At 37.4% G+C, this 22,106-nt stretch overlaps 1 pseudogene; it reads right to left on the reverse strand.

Annotated features, from left to right (window-relative positions):
• Positions 1-16,751: 16,751 nt before the first annotated feature.
• LOC100023146 (proteasome subunit alpha type-7-like) lies at positions 16,752-19,003 on the reverse strand (annotated as a pseudogene).
• Between the last annotated feature and the right edge of the window lie 3,103 nt (positions 19,004-22,106).

Consider the following 22,106-nt stretch of genomic DNA (forward strand, 5'->3'; position numbering starts at 1 on the left):
AATTAAATTCTGTATAAGAATAATAAGAAATACAAAATGATAAAAACATAACAAACTTATGTTTATTAAATTCTGATAAAAAATAAACCTGTAACAGGCCCTTGAATTACTAGCAAGGCCCAATTAAAATGACTTATGTCCCACGAACCTGTAGGATAATAGCAGCAATATAGCACTTTACCTATTTACATTCAGGATTACAGAAAATTGCCCAACTACTAGAGAGAAGGGACCAGGTTTTAGCAGCAAATGGGAAAAATCATCCCCTGGTCTGATTTTTACCTTCACTGTCAGAGATAGGGGAAGCCAGGATGATAGCCAAACTGACATACTTGACTGAGAATAATTCACAAGGAGTCCTGCATCTTAACATGTGTAAAGTGCTGCAACCTCGAGTCTCACACTAGGTTCAAGCCCTTTTGCATTGACATAGAAGTTCGCCAATCCTCCCTGGATTGGTTTGGTCCTTTTTTTGACCTTGTGCTACTTGGCACTTTACAGTGGCTCTTTTGTTCCCTTCTCCTGGAATTAGACACAATTATTAAACAAAGTCCCATAACATTTATCAATAAATGGCAGATTAGTTATTAGGGCCAATATATACAGTAAACTTATACTGTAAACTTTATCCTTCAAGTTAAAAAAACCCATAACATTAATACAGATTTTATGTATTTCAAGTACTACCAAGGATAGGAAAAATGAAAGAAAAAATCAAATGTCCTATTGCAGATATAAATAGAAAAAAATAATTAAAAAATCATACATTCATGGTTCATATTCCATGTGACAATGTGTTAGCCAAGCAGGGGCAGAACACAAAAGTTTCTCAATCAAAAATGAGATTTGTATCCCTCTTAACTTGGCCAGGATCCATGGTGTGAGTATACGTAATTTTTTCACCAGATTAAAAACCTTTTAAAAACAGTAGTAAAACAACTAATACAGATTCTAAGAAGTATCAAAATCCCCAAAATTTATAAGAGCCCATTTTAGGACAAATGTAAACAAACCTGTTCCTTGCAGTCATGAGAGGTTCTACCAGCTATCATTAGGATTCACATGAGTCTCTATAGCTATTTGCTATGTATCATTTTAAAAAATGATGAAATCATGAATATTTGTTGCACATTCTACAACTTTAGTCAATCTTTCAACCTTGGTTGAGATATTTTAACAAAGTCTATTATTACCATCATTCCAAAATTTGGCAAGAGAAACCAGAAAAACCTCTGTACTGTGGATGAAAACCTTTTTGGGTGTAAAAATGTCACCAAGAATCTAGATTATTGTGGTGGAAGGTTAGAATAAGTTGAAGAGTTACAAATATAATAAACCCATTTTGAAGCTACTAGGATTCACAGAAAAAATCATTCCCACCTGCTGGATGAGATCATAACACATCACAGGGTAACCAAGCCACCTGGGCACCTCCCTCCCTCTTGGTATGAGACTCTTAACAGTATAACAGAACTTCTCCAATATGTCCCACCCATTTTCATATGGAGCTGAGGACTAAATAATGAAAATCATTTCATATGTGTCATCCATTACATTTTCAATAAAGGCAGAGATGGGAAAATACAACAGTCCCATTGCATTCTACTTCAACTACAAATGGACACTTAACTCTTGTTACAGACAACTCAGAGGCAGGCAAATGATCAGTCAGAGGTAGGGATGCTCCCAGATATCTGAAAATCAATCCTGAAGACCCATTAAAATCAATTGAGATATATTAGATAATTAAATTCTCCAAAACGTATATGCAGGTTGAAACCCATTTGATGGATTCCATCAATCATCTCTGTGTGACAAATGACAAAGGCAAAAAGGAACAAAAGGCTTTATGGGCTTTTTACAATGATGTGTTCTTCAGTACAATCATAGGGGACATACAAATAAAGATAGTATAACAGAATATTTCAATTTTGATAACTTATGAAGTGGTTAACAGTAAATTACATACATCTTGTATTTAGAATAGTGTTACAGAGACTTCTTTATTCTGGGGAGTGGAACAAACTGAAACAGTTAACGTCAATAAGGCAATGGGGTCTGAAAAAGCTTAAAATTCACCTCCAGACTCTTTAAGGTTCCTTCTTCTCCCAAGTACCATCATTCATCTAAATTCCTTTGTTCATATCTCTGGGGTTCCTCATACAGAGGGGGTTCCCACACTGAGTACAGATGTTTGGATGTGAGTTTTGATTTGGCTCATTTGAATTACTATTCCTCCTATCAATATCTTTATTCCTGAAACTTCTATTCCTATTTTCCTGATTTCTCTTCTTACAATTCGCATTTACATTACCCACCTTTCCACAAAAATAACATGCTAGTAGTTATTTTGTGGATTCTCCTAAAGAAGCTATGACTTCTCCTTGATTTGTCTTTCCAACTGTTTTGGTTAACTCTTTTATTTCCTTCCTCAATGACTCCACCAAAGTAGTGTTTTCTTCATTCTTCTCTCCCTGTTTGGCAGTTGATTCCTTTATTTCCTTCCTTAATGTTTCCATTAAATCAGGGTTCTCCTTCTCCTTTTCCTTATGTCCTTCAAAAGCATAAACTGCCACTCTTTTCAATTCTTCAAGGTCCATATAAGGCCATTTCTGACAGCTAGTCATAAAATAATTCTTAACTACCTTACAACTGCTTTTTTCCAAATTGTATCCTGATTTGTCTAACATCTCTTTCTCTATCAAGGTCCAGTTCTATGTACCTTCCTCCCAGCTCAATGTCTAGCCACAAACTGAGAGGGATTTTAATCTTCATGCTTAAGATTTTCAAATTTTGTCCATGTACCAGGCCTATCAGAACAAGCTTGCATAGCTTTTAGCAATGCATTTCTACTCTGGCAATCTTGCTCTGAATTTGGTTCCCATTTGGAATCTTCAGTGGGCCAACGAGTTATTCCCTCTCCCTGGACCTGATTAACAAGAAAAAGAATCTTATTTATTTCCCTTTCCATAAGCAAGGCCTGGAGCAAATCTTCCACATAAATCCATGTGGAATTATATGTGAGGAAAATGTTTTCAACCTTATTTATCACCAGCACAGGCTTGGATTCAAAGGAAGTTGTTTTTTCCTTGAACCTCTCAATGTCCCATGGAGAGAAAGGTGTATGATGTCCAATGTTTACTAAGTCTCTGCATTTGTTATAAGTTGGAACATCTCTTAGAGGGAAAGTGAATTTATTTGAATCATCTATGGTAACTGTTGCTTGGTCTGTTTTCTGGATTTCAATGGAGTGGGTTGTAGTGAGGCTAGTAGGGGAAGGGGGATGATTAAAGAACTGGTCAGGGGGTGAGGATGCAGGATGAAAAGATCAGGGGTGGGGTTGGATGCAGGGAGGAGAGGAATGGGGGGTGGGGCTGGGGGCAGGGTGGAGAGGAGTAAGATGGGTGATGTCTAGAGGAGGAGTCATAGTAAGGTGGGTGGGATCTGTCAGGGGAAAGAGGGTAGGGAAAAGGATAAGGCAGGTAGGGATGGTATAGGTGGGGATTAGGGAGATGGGCAGGCACTGGGTAGTGAAAAGGAAGAAACTCTTGAGGGTATGAGTAGTGGGATGGTAAGTGGAGTAGAGAGGTAGATTGAGAGGAAAGGAGATGAAAGGAGTGGAAGATGAGCGAGGTCTGACAGAGAAGCTGAAGGGTTCAAGTCCTGGTTTGGATCAGTATGAGGAAAGACTTCCTCACAGTTCATGTGGGATGATAGGGTATGTTTCTTGTTCTATCTAATCAAGGTTTCAGGAGGAGGAACTGAAGGAGTTAAGCCAGAATTGTCTGGCTCCAAAGAAAGAATCATTTCCTCGCTGGAGGGAATGGTTGATTTATCAACATGATATGCCCACAAGAGCCAGTATTTATAATCTTTGGAATCTTTGTTTTTAATGACTAACTTCAAATCCTTTAAGATATTGAAGTCAAAGGATCCATACTTTGGCCAGGTAAAAGATTTTTCCATCCAGGCTTTAAAAAGTTTTTTTAGTTTCCTTTTTTTGTCATCCAATTCTCCTTTGACAATTAGGATCACCCCAAGAAGTAAAAAGTTTATGCAGGGGGTGAATCTGGAGGAATATTTCCCGATTTCCCTTGATTTGTTGTAGTATTTCCCATAGTGTCTAGTCTGCCTGGCTTAATTTGCCTGTTTAAACTAATCTGAGTATTGTTAAATGATTAGTTTATACAATGAAAAGTCCCTAAAACATAAAAAAAAAATGGAGACACAAATTTCTTCAATGTTATTTTGGAAGGCAATGAGAGTAGGTTTAAATAATAAGTTAATATAAGGAACTTGGTAATTGTTGCACAGAAATAGTACCACTAATGAATATGTATTTATTGTAATTATTATTGTTATTTATAATAATAAACAATAATAAACAAGTATTAATGATCAATAATAATTGTTACTCATAATTAATAATAGTTGTTAGTGGCTAGTAATAGTTATTGAAAATTAATAATTATTGTTATTGATAGTATTATTAATACTGTTGTGTTCTAAAAGTATTCATAAATATTGCATTTAATTAATTTGGTTTAATTTTGGCTTTGTTTGATTTTAGAAATTTGGTTTTAATTTAATTCAATATTATTAATATTTAACTATTAATAACACTTGTATTTAAATGTATTCAATTTAATTTGATTATTTTGGATCACTAGAAGTAGAACTAGGCAGAAAGGAATTTTCTTCTAAACTTCCTGCAGTTTTATGTCTCGCCACAGGGTGGTGCTGCAACTGCATGTAGAGGGTAAGACACTAGAGGCTAAGCCTTATCCATATATGTTAGAGAGATAAAGAAAGAGAAAAAAAAAACCCGGTGTGGCTTTTGATACGCTTAGAGGAAGTAATCAGTCTTAAGGAATGTTTGAGGAGGGAAGGGAGGAAAGAAAAATCAAAAGAAAACTTCTTGTAAAGGGTACAGTCTTTTCCCCTCCCCCAGAGGAAACCTAGTGGCCATGTTTTTCAGAGTTGGGGGCACTGGTAAGGGATCTCCTATCCGCCAGTAACTTACTGAACCTATGCTGAATTTTTAACCCAGAATAAGGCTCTCAATCCACTGAGCCACCTCATTGCCCTTAGGTGGAATCAGGATTTAAAAGCATGGGACTGTCCCCAACTCCTCAGTCTCCCCCAGCTAGAAAGCACCTCCCAGGATTAGTTTATTTAAGGGGCCACCTCCGCCTGCTGCACTCTCAGCCCATATGTGCTGTGCCCCCAGTCCCCGTGCACTGTGTTCATGGCAGCTAGGAGCCTGTGTCAGCAACTTGCCCAGTTTCGTATCCTGGGGAAAGTGCAGGGGCTGGGAAGAAGTAGGAGCCCCTGCTGGGCTCTAGAGCCCCTTGGTTCTGTGCAGAAAGCCTTGTGCTCTGTTCTTTATAGCCCCACCCTCACCTGAGCTAAAGGAATGGGGGGGGGGGGGAGAACACATGGGAGGGAAATGCTTAAAAATCCAGGGTGATAGACTCGAAAAGAACACCACTGCTTCTGTGTCCCAGCCAACGTGTGTCCGGCATATGGAAGCAGAGGAGCAAACTGAAAACGATTTTCTTAAAAACAAACAAACAAACAAACAAACCAAAAAAAAACAACCAAACCTATTCTGTACTCAAAACTTGAAACTGTCTTAGAAGGAAATTAAGAATCCTTTTTAAATCAAAGTGGTTTGCCAACGATTATCATTAAAATTAATATATCTACCAGTTATTATTTTTCATAAAGTTTATTAATAGAAAAGGTAGATAAGCATAGATTTAAATCTCTTTTCCTTACTTTAAGTTCAGACCATGTGTTCTATTCTATAGGTATCTTTCTCTCTCTCCCTTACCTCTCTCCTCCAGCCAGCTGTCCATGCCCAAAAGACCCAAAAGACCCAGGTGGACCCTGCCCCCTTTCTTTTATTGATGTTCATAGACACTGTGCTGGCATGTGAAAAATGTTGATGGACCAGTTAGGCTACTAACAGGATAAGATCCCCTTGGTAAAATGTGGCTATTAATAGTTTTGATTTCTTTATCTGAAAATTGCCTATTCATTTCCCTTGCCCATTCATCAATTGGGAAATGGCTTGATTTTTTGTACAATTGATTTAGCTCCTTATAAATTAGACCTTTGTCAGAAGTTTTTGCTATAGAGTTTTTACCAATTTGTTACTTCCCTTCTAATTTTGATTGCATTGGTTTTGTTTGTACAAAACCTTTTTTTTTTAATTTTTATTTAATTAGTCAATTTAGAATATTTTTCCTTGGTTACAAGAATCATGTTCTTTCCCTCCCCTCTTCTCACCCCCTCCCTTAGCCAACATGCAATTCCACTGGGTTTTACATGTGTCCTTTATCAAAACCTATTTCCATATTATTGATGTTTGCACTAGGGTGATCATTTAGAGTCTATATCCCCAATCATATCCCCATTGACACATGTGATCAAACAGTTGTTTTTCTTCTGTGTTTCTACTACCACAGTTTTTCCTCTGAATGTGGAGAGTGTTCTTTCTCATAGATCCCTCAGAATTGTCCTGGATCATTGCATTGCTACTTGTAGAGAAGTCTATGACATTCAATTGTGCCACAGTGTATCAGTCTCTGTGTACAATGTTCTCCTGGTACTGCTCCTTTCACTCTGCATCAATTCCTGGAGGTCATTCCAGTTCACATAGAATTCCTCCAGTTCATTATTTCTTTGGGCATAATAATAGTCCATCAACAACAGATACCACAATTTATTTAGCCATTCCCCAATTGGAGGGTATCCCCTCATTTTCCAATTTTTTGCCACCACAAAGAGCACAGCTATGAATATTCTTGTACAAGTCTTTTTCCTTATTATTGCTTTGGGGTACAAACCCAGCAGTGGTATGGCTGGATCAAAGGGCAGACAGTCTTTTATCACCCTTTGGGCATAGTTCCAAATTGCCTTACAGAATGGTTGGATCAATCCACAAATCCGCCAGCAATGCATTAATGTCCCAATTTTGCCTTATCCCCTCCAACATTTATTACTTTCCTTTGCTGTCATGTTAGCCAATCTGCTAGGTGTGAGGTGATACCTCAGGGTTGTGCTGATTTGCATTTCTCTGATTGTAAGGGATTTGGCACAATTTTTAATGTGCTTATTAGTAGTTTTGATTTCTTTATCTGAAAATTGCCTATTGATGTCCCTTACCCATTTATAAATTGGGGAATGGTTTGATTTTTTGTACAATTGATTTAGCTCCTTATAACTTTGAGTAATTAAACCTTTGTCAGAGGTTTTTGCTATAAAGATTTTTTCCCCAATTTGTTGCTTCCCATCTAATTTTGGTTGCATTGGTTTTGTTTGTACAAAACTTTTCTAATTTAATATAATTAAAATTATTTATTTTACATTTTTAAACTTTTTCTAACTTGCTTGGTCTTAAAATCTTTCCATTCTCAAAGATCTGACAAGTATACTATTCTGTGTTCACCTAATTTACTTATAGTTTCCTTCTTTATTTTCAAGTCATTCACCCATTCTGAGTTTATCTTGGTGTAGGGTATGAAATATTGATCTAAACCTAATCTTCCCCATACTGTTATCCAATTTTCCCAACAGTTTTTGTCAAATAGTGGGTTTTTGTACCAAAAGGTGGGATCTTTGGTAAACCCCTACTTTCTCTCTTAGTAACAGCTCTAAGATAAAAGGACAAGGGCTAGGCAATGGGGGTTAATAGACTTGCCCAGGGACACCTATCTAAGAGATTTCTGAGGCTATATTTGAACCCAGGACCTCCTATCTTCAAACCTGGCATAGTCTCTATTGTGCTCTCAACAATTTTTTTTAAAAGAGAAAGACAAATAAAAAATTCAGCAAAACTAGTCAGTATATCCAAAAAAGCAAATCTGATCATACATGCCATGTCCTATACCGGTGATGGGGAACCTTTTAGCAACCAAGTGCTCAAACTGCAACCCTCACACCGTATCTGAGCTGCTCCCTTACCCCAGACAGGGGTGGGAGGAAGTGTTTCCATTGGGCTGCTGGGTAGAGGGGTGGGTGATGTGAGAAATGTCCTCTGACACAGTAGAGAGTAGGAGAGGAGCACCCCCCGCCCCGGCACACATGCCATAGATTCACCAACACAGTCCTAGACCCATGGACTCTATCTCTATAAAGAGTTGAGGGAAGTATTTCCTCTTACCATTTTTTCCCTAAGCCAACCTTACTGTTTATAATCTTGCAATATTCATTTTGATTATTTTATGGTTGTTCTTTACATTTACATTGTTGTATTTGCTGAGTCTCAGCACAGATCATGTAGATAGTGTAGGAAATAGAACACCAGATCTGGTGTCAGGAAGACCTGAGTTCAAATCCAACCTCATATACTTACTAACTGCATTATCTGGTCAAGTCACTTAAGCTTGTTTGTCTCAGTTTCTCATCTGTAAACTGATAAAAATGGACTAGAGAAGTAAATGGCAAACCATTCCAGTATCTTTGCCAAGAAAATCCCAAATGGGGTCCCAAAGAATCAGATATGACTAACAACAACAAAAGTTGTTAGGTGATATCATTTTCTTGGCTCTGCTTATTTTACTCTGCATTAGTTCATGCAAACTTTTCTATACTTCTCTGTATTCTTCATATTTGTCCCTTTTTATAACACTGTGATATTCCATTGCATTCATGCACCATGATTTTTTTAACCTATAATCAATTAATACCATTCAAAAATATTTGGTCCATTTTATTTATTTATTGAATGAAGTTTTATTGGTGTTTTGGATTTAACATAACAGTCCTTTCCCCATATACTGGCCCAAATCCCTATAATTTAACTCTCCCTTGTAGTAAAGAAAAATGTTAAGCAAAACCAGCTGGCTCAGTGACTGCATCTAACCACATATGCTCCATTCTGTGCCCATACTGAAAGGAACCTAAAGGATGTTTCATTATTTGTCCTCCAAGACTAACATTGCATTGTTGCAATTAGTGTGAATGTGGCTATCTTTTGGTATTATTTTCATTTACGTTACAGTCATCCTTGTGCATACTGTTCTCCTGATTCCACTTCACTTTTCATTATCTATGTCAGTGTCTCTGATTCCATACAGTCTTAGTTTCTTATAACCCAAGGATATTCTTCTCTATCCCTGTCTCACAATCTCTTTGGGGATTCCCAAGAACTTTCATTTTATTTCCAGGTTGTTGCTACTATAAAAAGTGTTTCTATGAACATTTTTGTATTGGTACAACCATTCTCCTTGTTGTACATGCCCAGTAATGGGTAGACAAACTTCCTGAATAGCAACGGTATTTCTCTGTGTAAATTACTGTGATGAACATCTATTTCAGGACACAAAATCTCATCAATATGTTGGATTGTCCAGACTGAGAAAAATTGTTCCTTTTCTTCATCTGAAATAAATCACAAAGTCATAATCACTATATACTGAATTAGTTTTGCTTAGTCTTTTTTTTTTTAATGGGGAGATACTCTGTGTCTATGTGTGTTTTATTGGAAAACATTTCATGTGCCAAAACAAAATGTACTAATAAACCTTATCACAGAAGGATGGAAAAATCAACCCATATTCTCTGGGACATATGCCAAACAGTAACTTGGGAAAAGCTTTCTAACAATTCGAGCTATCCAAAAGTAAGATTGATTTCCTTGCAGTTTGGGGGGAGTTGGCTTTTGTTTTTTTTTTTTTTGATGGGGTAGGTTGTTTCATTTTTAAGGAAGGACTTTTGCTGGTCCACAACTTATTCTAAGTAGTTTTTCTCTGAAATAACTATGGAAAAATTAAAAACTTTGAACCACCCAAAAAAGAACATAACCCACTAGTCTATAAAAATAATTTTAGTGATGACATAGTGCCAGACAGCATGCTAAATGCTTTACAATTATTATCTAATTTGATCTTCATAACAATCTTGGGAGGTGCTATTATTATCCCCACTTTACAGATGAGGAAACTGAGAAAGATAGAAGTAATTTTCCTAGGGTCACATAGCTAGTAAGTGTCTGAGTTTGGTTTTAAGTTCAAGGACCTGATTGCAGGTCTAGAGCTCTATCCACTGTGCTACCTAGCTACCTCCTTTAGGAAAGAGCTAGTACTCCAACTAAAGTCTCTAGCCACCACCAGAAACTAGGAGCAGAGTTTAGAAACTTCACTGCCAAATACCTAATCAATCAACAAACATTTCTTAAATATTTATTATATTCCAGGAACTGTAGTAGATGCTAGGAATATAAAGACAAGAAAAAACTGCCCCTGCTCTTATGGTGCTTATATTTTAATACAGAAGACAACTATTTATGTGTATGTTTATATACACACCTATATATATATGTATGTATATATACTTATGCATATAGATGTTCACATAGAATAAATATAAAAGAAATATAAAAGTTTAGGGAAGAAGACCAGGGTCAGCTGAAGTTGGCTCATACAGACTTTGGAAAGCTGATTGTTAAATTTTTAGCATGAACATTTACACTTTGGAAATCAGTAAAAAACCACAGGGATTTAATTTATTGTTTTGTTAATTATCTAGACCTAAGAAAGTGATGGGAAAATTTTATTAATACAGATCAAAGCTAAAAAGTATACTTGGCATCAAATGGGACATTACTGAACAAGTTATGGTATATGAATATGATGAAATGCTATTGTACTATAAGAAATGATGAGGGATAGTTTCAGAAGAACCTGAGAAGACTTATATGAACTTATGCAAAGTGAAGTGAGCTGAACTCGGAGAACATTGTACACAGAAATGGCAATATTGTAAGATGATCAACTATGAAAGACTTAAAAACTCTGATCAAGGATACCCACAGTTCCAAAGTTCTTGTTACATAAAATGCTATTCACCTCCAGGTGGACAGTAGACAGACTCAGAGTATAAGTTGAAGTATTTTTTCCTTTCTTTATGTTTCTTGCTTTTTTCTTCACTTCAAAATAGGGCTAATGTGAAAATATGTTTTGCATGACTTCATATTGTATGAGATTTAAAAAAATGAGTACCCAGTGCCACCGACTCAAAATTAAAAAAAAAGTATCTGGAGTCAGAAAATGAGAGTAAAGAAAAGCAGTTGTTTATTTCTTTTCCTTGTGAGAATGAGAGGTGCCCTAATGGCAAATGCAATGCCTGGGTGCAAAACAGACATTTTATAGGTTCCTTATGTAAACCTTAAAATTTCACAGACTTATGAATGTTAAAAATTTTACTCCACATTGAGTAATCCTCCAATTCCCTACTTGAAATAATTCCCTACCAGATAGTGAGAACTCTACTTGAATGTAAAAACTCCTTGCTATGGGAGGATCTCTACCCCATCCCTACTTAGGACTGCTTTAGGGGAGAAAACTCCTTGCTATGGGAGGACCTCTATTCCACCTGTACTTAAGAATGCTTTAGGGCAGAAAACTCCTTGCTAAACAATGAAAGTACTTGAAAACCATACTTATAAAGGAAAGGAGTTCTTTGAGCCATGCCTATTTTTGGAATTGATACAATGGGATGCTAAGTGCCTATAAAGGTGGGGCAACTTGTAAACTACTTAGACCTAAAAGGTGAAAACTTACTCAGAGGTTTTCTCTTAATGAAATTAGTCGACACAGCAGCATTTTTTTTCTGACTTACTAAAGAGATTAATCTACTCAGCTGTGAATTCAAAATGGGCTGTCTTTTGGAAAACATCTACAGTGATTGGTAGATGGAAGAACTTAGGGGAGGTGACATAGGAGATTTTGCCCTTAAAAATGAGAGCTCAGCTGAAACTCATTCTGAAACATTCAGATTGAGGAGGACTCATTTTGAGGAAGACTTATTCTGAAACATTCAGATGGAGGAGGGAGCTGGTGAAAGCAGCTGAGATGATGCTGGCCTGGTGTCACTAGAATCCTTGCTTAGACAGATCTTGTGGTGAGTGTTAAAAAACTGACTGATTTCTCTCTTAAGACTCAGGTCTAGGCCATATTGGCTTGAGGCCCTTCATACTTATTCTTTTCTTACTCTCTCTCTCTCTTTCTTTGATTACTCATTGTATTATTAATTAAAATTCTCTATAAAACCCAGTTGACTTGGGCATATTCATAATTGGGAATATATTTCCTGGCGACCACCTTATATTTGATTTAAAACAAGACACTGTAGAGAAACATATTTTCTGCGGTCAAATTTACTCACCCTCTCTTATATCTATCACAATTTATATCTTCTACCATTTTAACTCACTACAGTTTACAACATCACTCTTTTAACTGTTACAGTTTAAGGCCTTCAACCATTTTAAATCTTACACTTACTTGAGACTGCCCCCCCTCCCTTCTCATGTCCAGTTCCAGCCTGGGGCTTGAACTCTGGGCACATTGAGGTACAGAAAAAATGTTACTTTAACATTCATAAGAGAAAAAGAAGCAGCTAAGTTGTTGATTGTCCTTGAATCAGGATCTTCTGTCTTTTATCAGTCCCTTTTCCAGGCTTATCCCAGAGTCTTCAGCTAAACAGTCAACAAAAGATCTTTGAAAATAAAAAAATAGACTATTCATTCATTTTCCAATTGGGGAGGTTTACTGGCCTTGAGGATATTGGGGGTATAGGCCAAATGGTTACTTTGAGAAATACACACACACATTTTATTTCACTCAATATGTATAATGGGTGTTAAATTTCCCACCTTCTTAATGGAATCAGAGGAGTTTGGAGAGAATTTGGAGCCAAAGATAAAATTAAAATTTAATAAACTTAAAATAAAACTTTAAAAAAGTCTATTGGAGGTAGCTAGGTGGCTCAATGGATAGAGAGCCAGACTTGAAGATGGGAGGTCCGGGGATCAAATTTGGCCTCAGAAACTTCATAGTTGTGTGATACTGGGCAAGTCACTTAACCCCAATTGCCCAATCCTTATCACTTTTCTGCCTTGGAATCAATACTTAGTATCAATTCTAAGACAGAAGGTTTTAAATTAAATAAAATAATTGTATCAGTTTATTTTAGGAAAGCTGGTTGTTAAACATTTACCTGCACAATCCTAGAGGAAGGATACTAGCAACTGGGAAGGATTAGGAGAGATGGTTTAGAAGGAGGTGTCTGAGCTGAATATGAAGGAAGGAGAAGGGATTCTACAAGGTAAAGATAAAGATGATATTCATTCAAGGAAGGGAGGATGACCAGGGAAAAGGCACAGAAGCAAAAATTATGCATTCTACTACACTTAAAAATAAAGTAATTACAAGAATCAGGAGCCAAGGTGACATAGTAAATGGAATTTTGGGTTTACTGTCAAGGAGATAATTATAAAATGCTTTGCATGTCCTAAAGTGTTTTATATATATATATATATATATATATATATATATATACATATATATATATATGCATGTATATAGTTGAGCCAAGATCTCATCTTGCTTCCATCAAAAAGCTCATTCTATCTATAGAGTTTTTATCTACTCTGCAGAACTTGCCCAATTTCTGTTTGCTATTTGCTAGGATAAATAAGTTTACTCACTATTCACTGTAATGATAGTCTGTTGCATGATTCAGATTTGGTGGGAAGGGGCCAGCCTTCCTCCTTAAGTGCTAAGGGACAAGGGAAGTTAGTGGCTTTGAAACAAAAAACCATGCCCACAGACCAACAACGTTTAATGGGTGGGTGCAGATAGATACAGCTCTGGTTTTGTACTCCTCTTCTTAGAGGAGAACAAAGTAACCAGTCTTGCGATACCTTCTCCAACTCTCCTCAAAGCTCCGTTGGAGAGGAATGGACAAGATTCTAGAGACGTATATTCGTGTCTTCCTTCAAGTCATCCATCTAGACATCTAGACATCTTATGTGAACATACAGAAGATATCTTTGATGGATCACCATTTTCGAATGGCAGAAATCATAGATCTTTCATGGATTTACATAACGACAATTAAAATAAATAAAAGGGGCATTTTCCTCATAGAATGATTGGGTAAAAAGAGCTTTTCACATTTTGAGTATTTTCATAATTTAGAGAAAGCAAGGAGCTACCATTTTTCTTGAAAAGAAGTCCTAGGCTTGTCTATCTCATGCTTTTCCAGATAAAGCAGTTATCATAAATACTGTTTTGCTTAGGTGACGCTAACAAACATAATTCTGGTTGTTTGGTTCCCGTAAATAGGAACCCCTGGGCAATTTGCATCCCCTGCTTCCCTCTCTCTCTGTCCCCAGCAACACATCTCACCACCCACACACCTCCACCAAACACCCCAAATTCTACCTTTCCTGTCATTTCTTCTGACACTCGGCCCGGGAATAATACTGTAATTCAAAGAAAAAGCACCTAAGAGTGCATGAACGTCACAAACAATAGCAGTAATGAGTTCAAAACTGGAAATAAACAAGGTCACTGATGGGCAGGCATGGCCACTTCACAATGGCTGAGAGACTTGTGCTCTAATTGCTTTTGTGCTAGAGAAAGCCCTATTCTGGGCTGCTTAGTTTTGTTTTGGACTAATTGCTTGGAAATTGTTCTTTGTGCCTTGGCCTCTGTGAGGGGATAGGACAGAGGCCAAAGGCAGATTTACCAAGGAATGATGGTGGAGGTGGGTCTGAGGTTCAATAGTTCAAATCTCAATCAACTCTTCCCTTAAAAGCTCCTTAGGGAGATGAAATCATCCTGTGCCTATGACCTGACCATCTTAATGCTCTGCTTCTCCAGGTTGCTGAAAAAGGAGAAGCAGAATTGCTCATGGAGACTAGAAAGTGGAGACTGAAAGAGGAACAGAGGTGTGCGCTGTTCCCACTCTATATTCACATGTGACCTCCGTGTTTCCAGCTCTAGCACTAAATGTAACTTTGAAGGAGCCTTGTATGAATCACGTGTCTTCTTTGGGGGTTTTCTGGGGAAAATTATAGCCTGGGAGCAGGGTGGGTGTGGGTGTAGAGGTAGAGAGAATAAAAATCACCCCAGCAGGAGAAAGTCTCCCCCACCTTCCTATGAAAGATTGGACCACTTACACTAAAGATGCATGGCACAACAGCTCTGAGAGGAAGAGCGAAAACCTTGGAGGCATTAAGAATAGATCCCCCCAATGTCAGCCCCAGTGCAGTTTGGGGACCCACTCAACCAAAGACCTTGCCCTCATCCTGTAGAAAGAGCACAAGACTTGAAGTCAGAAGACTTTGGTTTCAAAACACAATCCAACACTTACTATAGACACACTGGGAAAAAAATCACTTAACGTCTGAAAGCTCCTCTATTTCCCACAATTGCCATAAGGAAAACGCTTCATAAACTTTGAGGTGTTATTAGTTATCGCTATTTTGCTAGCTGATAAGAGGTGCAAGAGGAGAGAGGTTATTTTAGAAGTTCACTGAATCACAGATTAACAACTAGAAGAAATGTTTGAGATGGAGTAGAATCCTCCCATTTACTAAAAAAATTTTGATGGATGCCTTTTGTTTTTATATCCCTTTGATTTATGAAGCTATCCAGTGACTGATAAAAGTTTAACAACAGGCCTTCCTAGGAAAAGTGTAGGTGCCACACACTTTTCATTTTAATCTGCACTGTCTCTTGGTTCTAAATAATCAACAAAACAATAAACCCAGCCCCCGTTTTTAGAAGGTTTGCTGATTTCTAAGGTATAAATGCTCACACTGAAAATTTAATAATAGGGATTGGAGCTAGGTTCAGACTGACTCCAATGCACCCCCTTCCTTTCCCTGCCAGAGAGCCAGCCCACTGCAACAAAGAGGTAAGAAAAATCCAGTTCACAAAAATTTACCAAGAGAGCAATATAGTTTGACCACATAAAAGTAAATATTCCACACCCACAGGCTCTAGTCTCTAGCCCCTACAAAGTGGGGGAGGTACATTTCTTTGGGAACAAGATGCATCATTTTAATTATATAGCAGTTTCCCTTTTTCCCTTTTTATTATGTTGCAATCATTGCACACACAGGGCAACCAGGTGGTGCAGTGGATAGCATGCCGAGCCTGTGCTCAGGAAGACATCTTCTAAGTTAAAATCTTGTCTTAGATATTTGCTAGCTGTGTGACCTTGGGCAAATAACTTCATCATTTGCCATGGTTTGCTCTTTTATAAAACCAGCTTGAGAAGGAAGCTACTCCAGAATAAAACCCAGAATGGGGTCACAAAGAGTCAGACCTGACTGAAAAGTGGCTGAACAATCATTGCAAACATTGTTTTTCTTGTTCTGCTCGCTTCAGTCTGCATCTTTTCTTTTCTTTAATTTTTGAAACCTGACTTTTCGTCTTAGAATCAATACTGTGTATTGGTTCTAAGGCAGAAGAGTGGTAAGGGCTAGGTAATGGAGGTCAAGTGACTTGCCTAGGGCCACACAGCTGGGGATTATTTGAGGCCAGATTTGAACCCAGGACCTCCCATCTCTGGACCTGGTTCTCAATCCACTGAGCTACCCAGCTACCACCAGTCTGCATCTTTTCATAGAAGTTTTTCTGTGCTTTTCTGAATTCTTCAGATTCTTCATTTCTTATGGCAGAAATATTTCCTTACATCCATGTACACAATTTGTGTAGCCATTCCTTAATTAATAGCTACCTACTATGTTTCCAGTGTTTTGCTACCACAAAAAAAAATATCACCATGAATATTTCCATGGTGTCTATGGAAAATGTTCTCTCTTTAACCTCACTGGGGTATCTAAGAGTAGAATCTCTGAGTCAGAGGGTATGGAAATTTTAATCACTTTTAAAAATCATAATTTCAAATTGCTTTACAAAATCAACTCATTTAAATAAAGGATATTTTATTTTTTAACTGATTTATTTTAAAAATTAATTTAGAATTTTTTTCGATGGTTACATGATTCATGTTCTTTCCCTCCTCTTCTCTCACCCCCCTCCCTTAGCCAACGAGCAATTCCACTGGGTTTTACATGTGTCATTCATTGATCAAGACCTATTTCCATATTATTAATATTTGCACTAGGGTGATCCTTTAGAGTCTATATCCTTAATCATATCCCCATTGACCCATGTGATCAAGCAGTTGCTATTCTTCTGTGTTTCTACTCCCACAGTCCTTTCTATGGATGTGGATAGTGTTCTTTCCCATAAGTCCCTCAGAATTGTCCTGGATCGTTGTATTGCTATTAGTAGCAAAGTCTATTACATTCGATTGTACCACAGTGTATCAGTCTCTGTGTACAATGTTCTCCTGGTTCTGCTCCTTTCACTCTGCATCAATTCCTGGAGGTCGTTCCAGTTCACTTGGAATTCCTCCACTTCATTATTCCTTTCATTTATTTTTATTTTTTAAGGGAAAAAAGGCTAAAAAATACATAGGTTTATTGTAGGTCATTCAGAGGTACAATATGAATAAATGGCCTGGAGTTGCCTATTTGTCATTTATAGAATCATCATGATTTGAATATATTAAAAACAAATAGCTAAAGCAACTGGATATTTTATTCATCATGATGTTTTCTTTTGTTTCTTCTTTTTATTTTTCAATTTCAGCCACATACTTTTTGATTTCTTTAGGATTTAAAATCTCAAGAGGCTGATGTCTCCTAATGACAGCTACTTTTGCCCCCTGACTGAACCACTTCCAGAAGGGCCTTGATGACAAGTTTGATAGTCAAATCATCAGTTTCAATATCTTCATTGGTATAGTTCTTCTCCAAAAAGTCATGGAGTGACTTAGCACCTCTACCAATAGCATTAGCCTTCCATGCATGGTAGTTGCCAGAGGGGTCTGTCTGGTAAAGTCTGGGAGTTACATCAAAGTCAAATCCCACTATAAGGGCAGAGATGGCAAAAGGTCTGCGCCCATTACTCTGAGTATAATGCTGCTTCAAAGTAGCAATGTAATGAGTGGTATATTCCACTGTGACAGGATCCTCCACAGTTACCCAATGACTCTGGCACTCCACCCGAGCTCTATTTGTAACTATTCTAGCATCAGCAGTGAGCCCTGCAAATGCCATGCAGACATTGTCATCCAAAGCACAGATCTTCCGAATGGTCCTTTCATCTTGTAATTTGGCCACTGATTTCTTCTCTACACCAAGAACAACAATATCTTTTCCTCACACACCAACTGAAGTGGAGCCCTTCTTCACTGCTTCCTGCATATTCCACTTGGAAGAGGTGCCCATTCAGGGAAAAGACAGACATACTCATCTCCCTCAGGGAAGTGGGTGCCACCAGCTCTGGAGGAAGGAGAGAAAGTTCATTTTTCCTTTGAGCTCAATAGTATTCCAACACCAACAGATACCACAATTTGTTCAGCCATTCCCCAATCGATGGACACCCCCTCATTTTCCAATTTTTTTGCCACCACAAAGAGCACAGCTATGAATATTCTTATACATGTCTTTTTTCTTATGATCTCTTTGGGGTATAAACTCAGCAGTGCTATGGCTGGATCAAAGGGCAGACAGTCTTTTAGTATCCTTTGGGCATAGTTCCAAATTGCCTTACAGAATGGTTGGATCAATTCACAACTCCACCCAATGCATTAATGTCCCAATTTTACCACATCCTTCTCACATTCATTACTTTCCTTTGCTGTCACGTTAACCAATCTATTAGGTGTGAGGTGGTACCTCAGAGTTGTTTTGATTTGCATTTCTCTGATTATAAGAGATTTAAAATACTTTTTCATGTGCTTACTGATCGTTATTGCTTTGCCTGAAAACTGCCTATTCATGTCCCTTGCCCATTTATTAATTGGGGAATGGCTTGATTTTTTGTGCAATTGATTTAGCTCCTTAAAATTTGAGAAAATAGACCTTTGTCAGAGGTTTTTGCTATAAAGATTTCCCCCCGATTTTTTGCTTCCCTTCTAATTTTGGTTGCATTGGTTTTGTTTGTACAAAACCTTTTTAATTTAATGTAATCAAAATTATTCATTTTACATTTTGTATTATTTTCTATCTCTTGCTTGGTCTTAAGTTTTTTCCTTTCCCATAGATCTGCCAGGTATTCTATTCTATGTTCACTGAATAAGGAATATTTCAGTTAACTCTTTTCAGAGGTTATGTGATGACAGAAAGGGCCTATGTGCATTTGAGGAAATTTTCTCAAGCTTTAACCCCTCCTAGAAAATTTGGGGAAATTCATGCCCAGGATTTGTCTAATATATTGAGACTAATCCACAATCTCGCATATACCCACTTACAAACTCATAATTCACAAAATTTTAGGATTACTTTGAAAAGACAAAGAAAAAAATATAAATCTACCACCAGAACTTTTTTTTAAATAAAGAACCTACCAAGAGGCAGCTCTTTTCCAAAGGTCTGTAAAGTACTTTTTTTAACCCTTAATTTCTGTCTTATAATCAACACTAGATATTGGTTCTAAGACAGAAGACTGATAAGAGCTGGCCATTGAAGTTAAAAGACTTGCCCAGGGTCACATAGCTCTGAAGTATCTGAAGCCAGATTTGAACTTATGTCCTCTGGTCTCCTGTCCTGGTTCTCTGTTCATTGAGCCACCTAGCTCCCTTTGTAAAAACATGTTCATCAATTATAAACAAGGATGTCAACTTGGCAAAGACATAAGTGTTTGATGTCTGAGGCAATTTCTAGGCTGTTTGGTCTCCTGATTATGACAATTGATTTTATATTCAGTAAACGTCTCCAGAAATTTGTTATCATTGGTGTTATATCCTTTTGTGTTGGGCCAGGCCTAACTCAGGCTACTGTAAGGGTTCAGGCTCAGGGACAGAATGAAATGAAACTCCTAGAACATCTAGCAACAATAGAGACAATAGACAATTCATTAATTATGGGATGGAAAGGAAATTGATTAAGGATACAGCATTGGAAATGGCAGATAGGTGTCTCAATGGATAAAGAGTCAGGGCCAGAGATGGAAGGTTCTGGCTTCAAATATGACTTTAGATACTTCCTAACTGTGTGACCTTGAGCAAGTCACTCAAGCCCAGTTGCTAGCTCTTACTGCCCTTCTGCCTCGAAACTGGTACTCAGTATCAGTTCTAAGACAGAAAGTAAGGTTTAAAAATTTTTTAAAATGATAAAGTATCTCTTCAAATAGATATAATCTTTAACTCCATCTTATACTGAAATGCTCCTAGTCAGAAGGGAATGATGTTTCTTATCTTTCTCTAGAGTGGCTCTTCCTACAGTTCTTCCTAACTCCTAATATATACTGTCAGATCGGGATCACAGGCACAGCCAAACCCTCTGGTCAGGGGGCAGGAAGACAATCTGCTAAACTTCTGCAGAGAGAAGAAATAACACCACCTTGGAGCAAGGACAGAGCTTTTCCTGAATCTAAGGACTAGTGATCAATGCCTCAATGTCTTTTGACCAAGGGACACTCCTTACTGACTCAAAGAAAGCAACCTGATTTCTCCCAAATTAAGTTGATAATCTATCTCATCAATACAGGTCTGGAAGAGACTTCAGAGATCATTTAGTCCAATCCACTGATTTTATGGATGTGGAAACTGAGTCTCAGAAATATTAAGTGACTTGCCCAATCACATAGATAGTGACAGAGCTGCAACTGAGAAATGGAACAATGACTGATAGACTCTCCTTGGAGAGACCAGTAAAAGAGTTTGCAAAATTGATTTTGTTGTGCATATAAAGGCATCAAGAAATATTGTTTCATGGGTAATTTGGTCATCTAGCATTATAGTGTTCATGATAAGTATAGACCAAAAAATTCATCATTAAAATAATTAAAGCTAATGCAGCAACATTAACTGCAAAGGAGGAGAGGGTAAAGAAATTATTCTGTCATTTATTGAGTCGTTTGTAGTCATGTCTGACTCTGTGACCACATTTGGGTTTTTCTTGGCAAAGATAATGAAGTGGTTTGCCATTTCCTTTTCCAGCTCATTTTACAGATGAGGAAACTGAGGCAAACAGGGGCATGTGTTTAGCCTAGGGTCACACAGCTAATAAGGGTCTGAGACCACATTTGAACTCAGAAAAAATGAGTCTTCCTGATTTCAGACCTGTCACTCTATCTGCTATACCACCTAGCTGCTCCAAGGAAATTATATGAAGTTGTAAAAACAAGCAATGTTAAAAAAAATTCAATAACTCTGGTCAATGCAATGACCAACTATGATTTCAGAGGACTGATGATCACCTATGCTACCCACCTCCTGAAAGAAGGATGATGGATCAAAGGTACAGATTGAAGTCTACATTTTTGGACAAGGACAATGCAGGAATTTGTTTTACTTCAATGTGCATGTTTGTGCTTTTCCTTTTCTTTTTCAATGCTGGGGGGAGTTGTAAAAATTAAAATTAATGTCAAATAATAAAATATTGTATTTTAAGAGATTTCTTAAAAGTAAAAGTAAATTAGAAGTAAAGGAGTAAAAAAGTAACAAAATAAAAAAAATGTGCCCATGGCTAATCTGACTGTTCAAAATCCCAGCTTACCACCACAGTCACCACCCAGGAAGGAAAGAGACCAGGAGCAGCCACCCCACTGCCTAATATCCCCTTTCTACAGGAAGTACGTAATGGCAGGAAGTCAGTGGGCTACAAGGTAATGTAGTTTTTAGGGTAACAGATTTTCAATTACACAGAGGTAGGAGGGAGAGAAAATGAATTTTTGTTAATTGAAAAATAAAATAAAGTATGTAAAAGATTTGTATGAAATGAAATCAAACAGATTTTGATACTTGGTGATATCATTTCAAAGGGGAGCATAGAGGAAGAAATTTAAAAATAGGACAGAGCTTGAGGTGGAGGTGCATGCCTTTAATCCCTACTACTGAGGAAATTGAGGCAAGGTGATCACTTGAGCTTGGGGGTTCTGAGCTACAATCAGATATTAGCACTCAATGTGATGAGCTATGGCATTCTGAGAGACTTATGAGAAAGAACACTATCCACATCCAGAGGAAGAACTGTGGGAGTAGAAACACAGAAGAAAAACAACTGTTTGATCACAAGTTGATGAGGATATGATTGGGGATGTAAACTCTACATGATCATCCTAGTGCAAATATCAATAATATGGAAATAGGTCTTGATCAATGACACATGTTAAACCCAGTGGAATTGAACATTGGATATGGGAGGGGTTTGGGGAGGGGAGGGAAAGAACATGAATCTTATAGCCATGGAGAAATATTCTAAATTAATCAATTAAAAAAATAAA

Source organism: Monodelphis domestica, chromosome 1 (genome assembly GCF_027887165.1).
Source record: "Monodelphis domestica isolate mMonDom1 chromosome 1, mMonDom1.pri, whole genome shotgun sequence".
NCBI lineage: Eukaryota > Metazoa > Chordata > Mammalia > Didelphimorphia > Didelphidae > Monodelphis > Monodelphis domestica.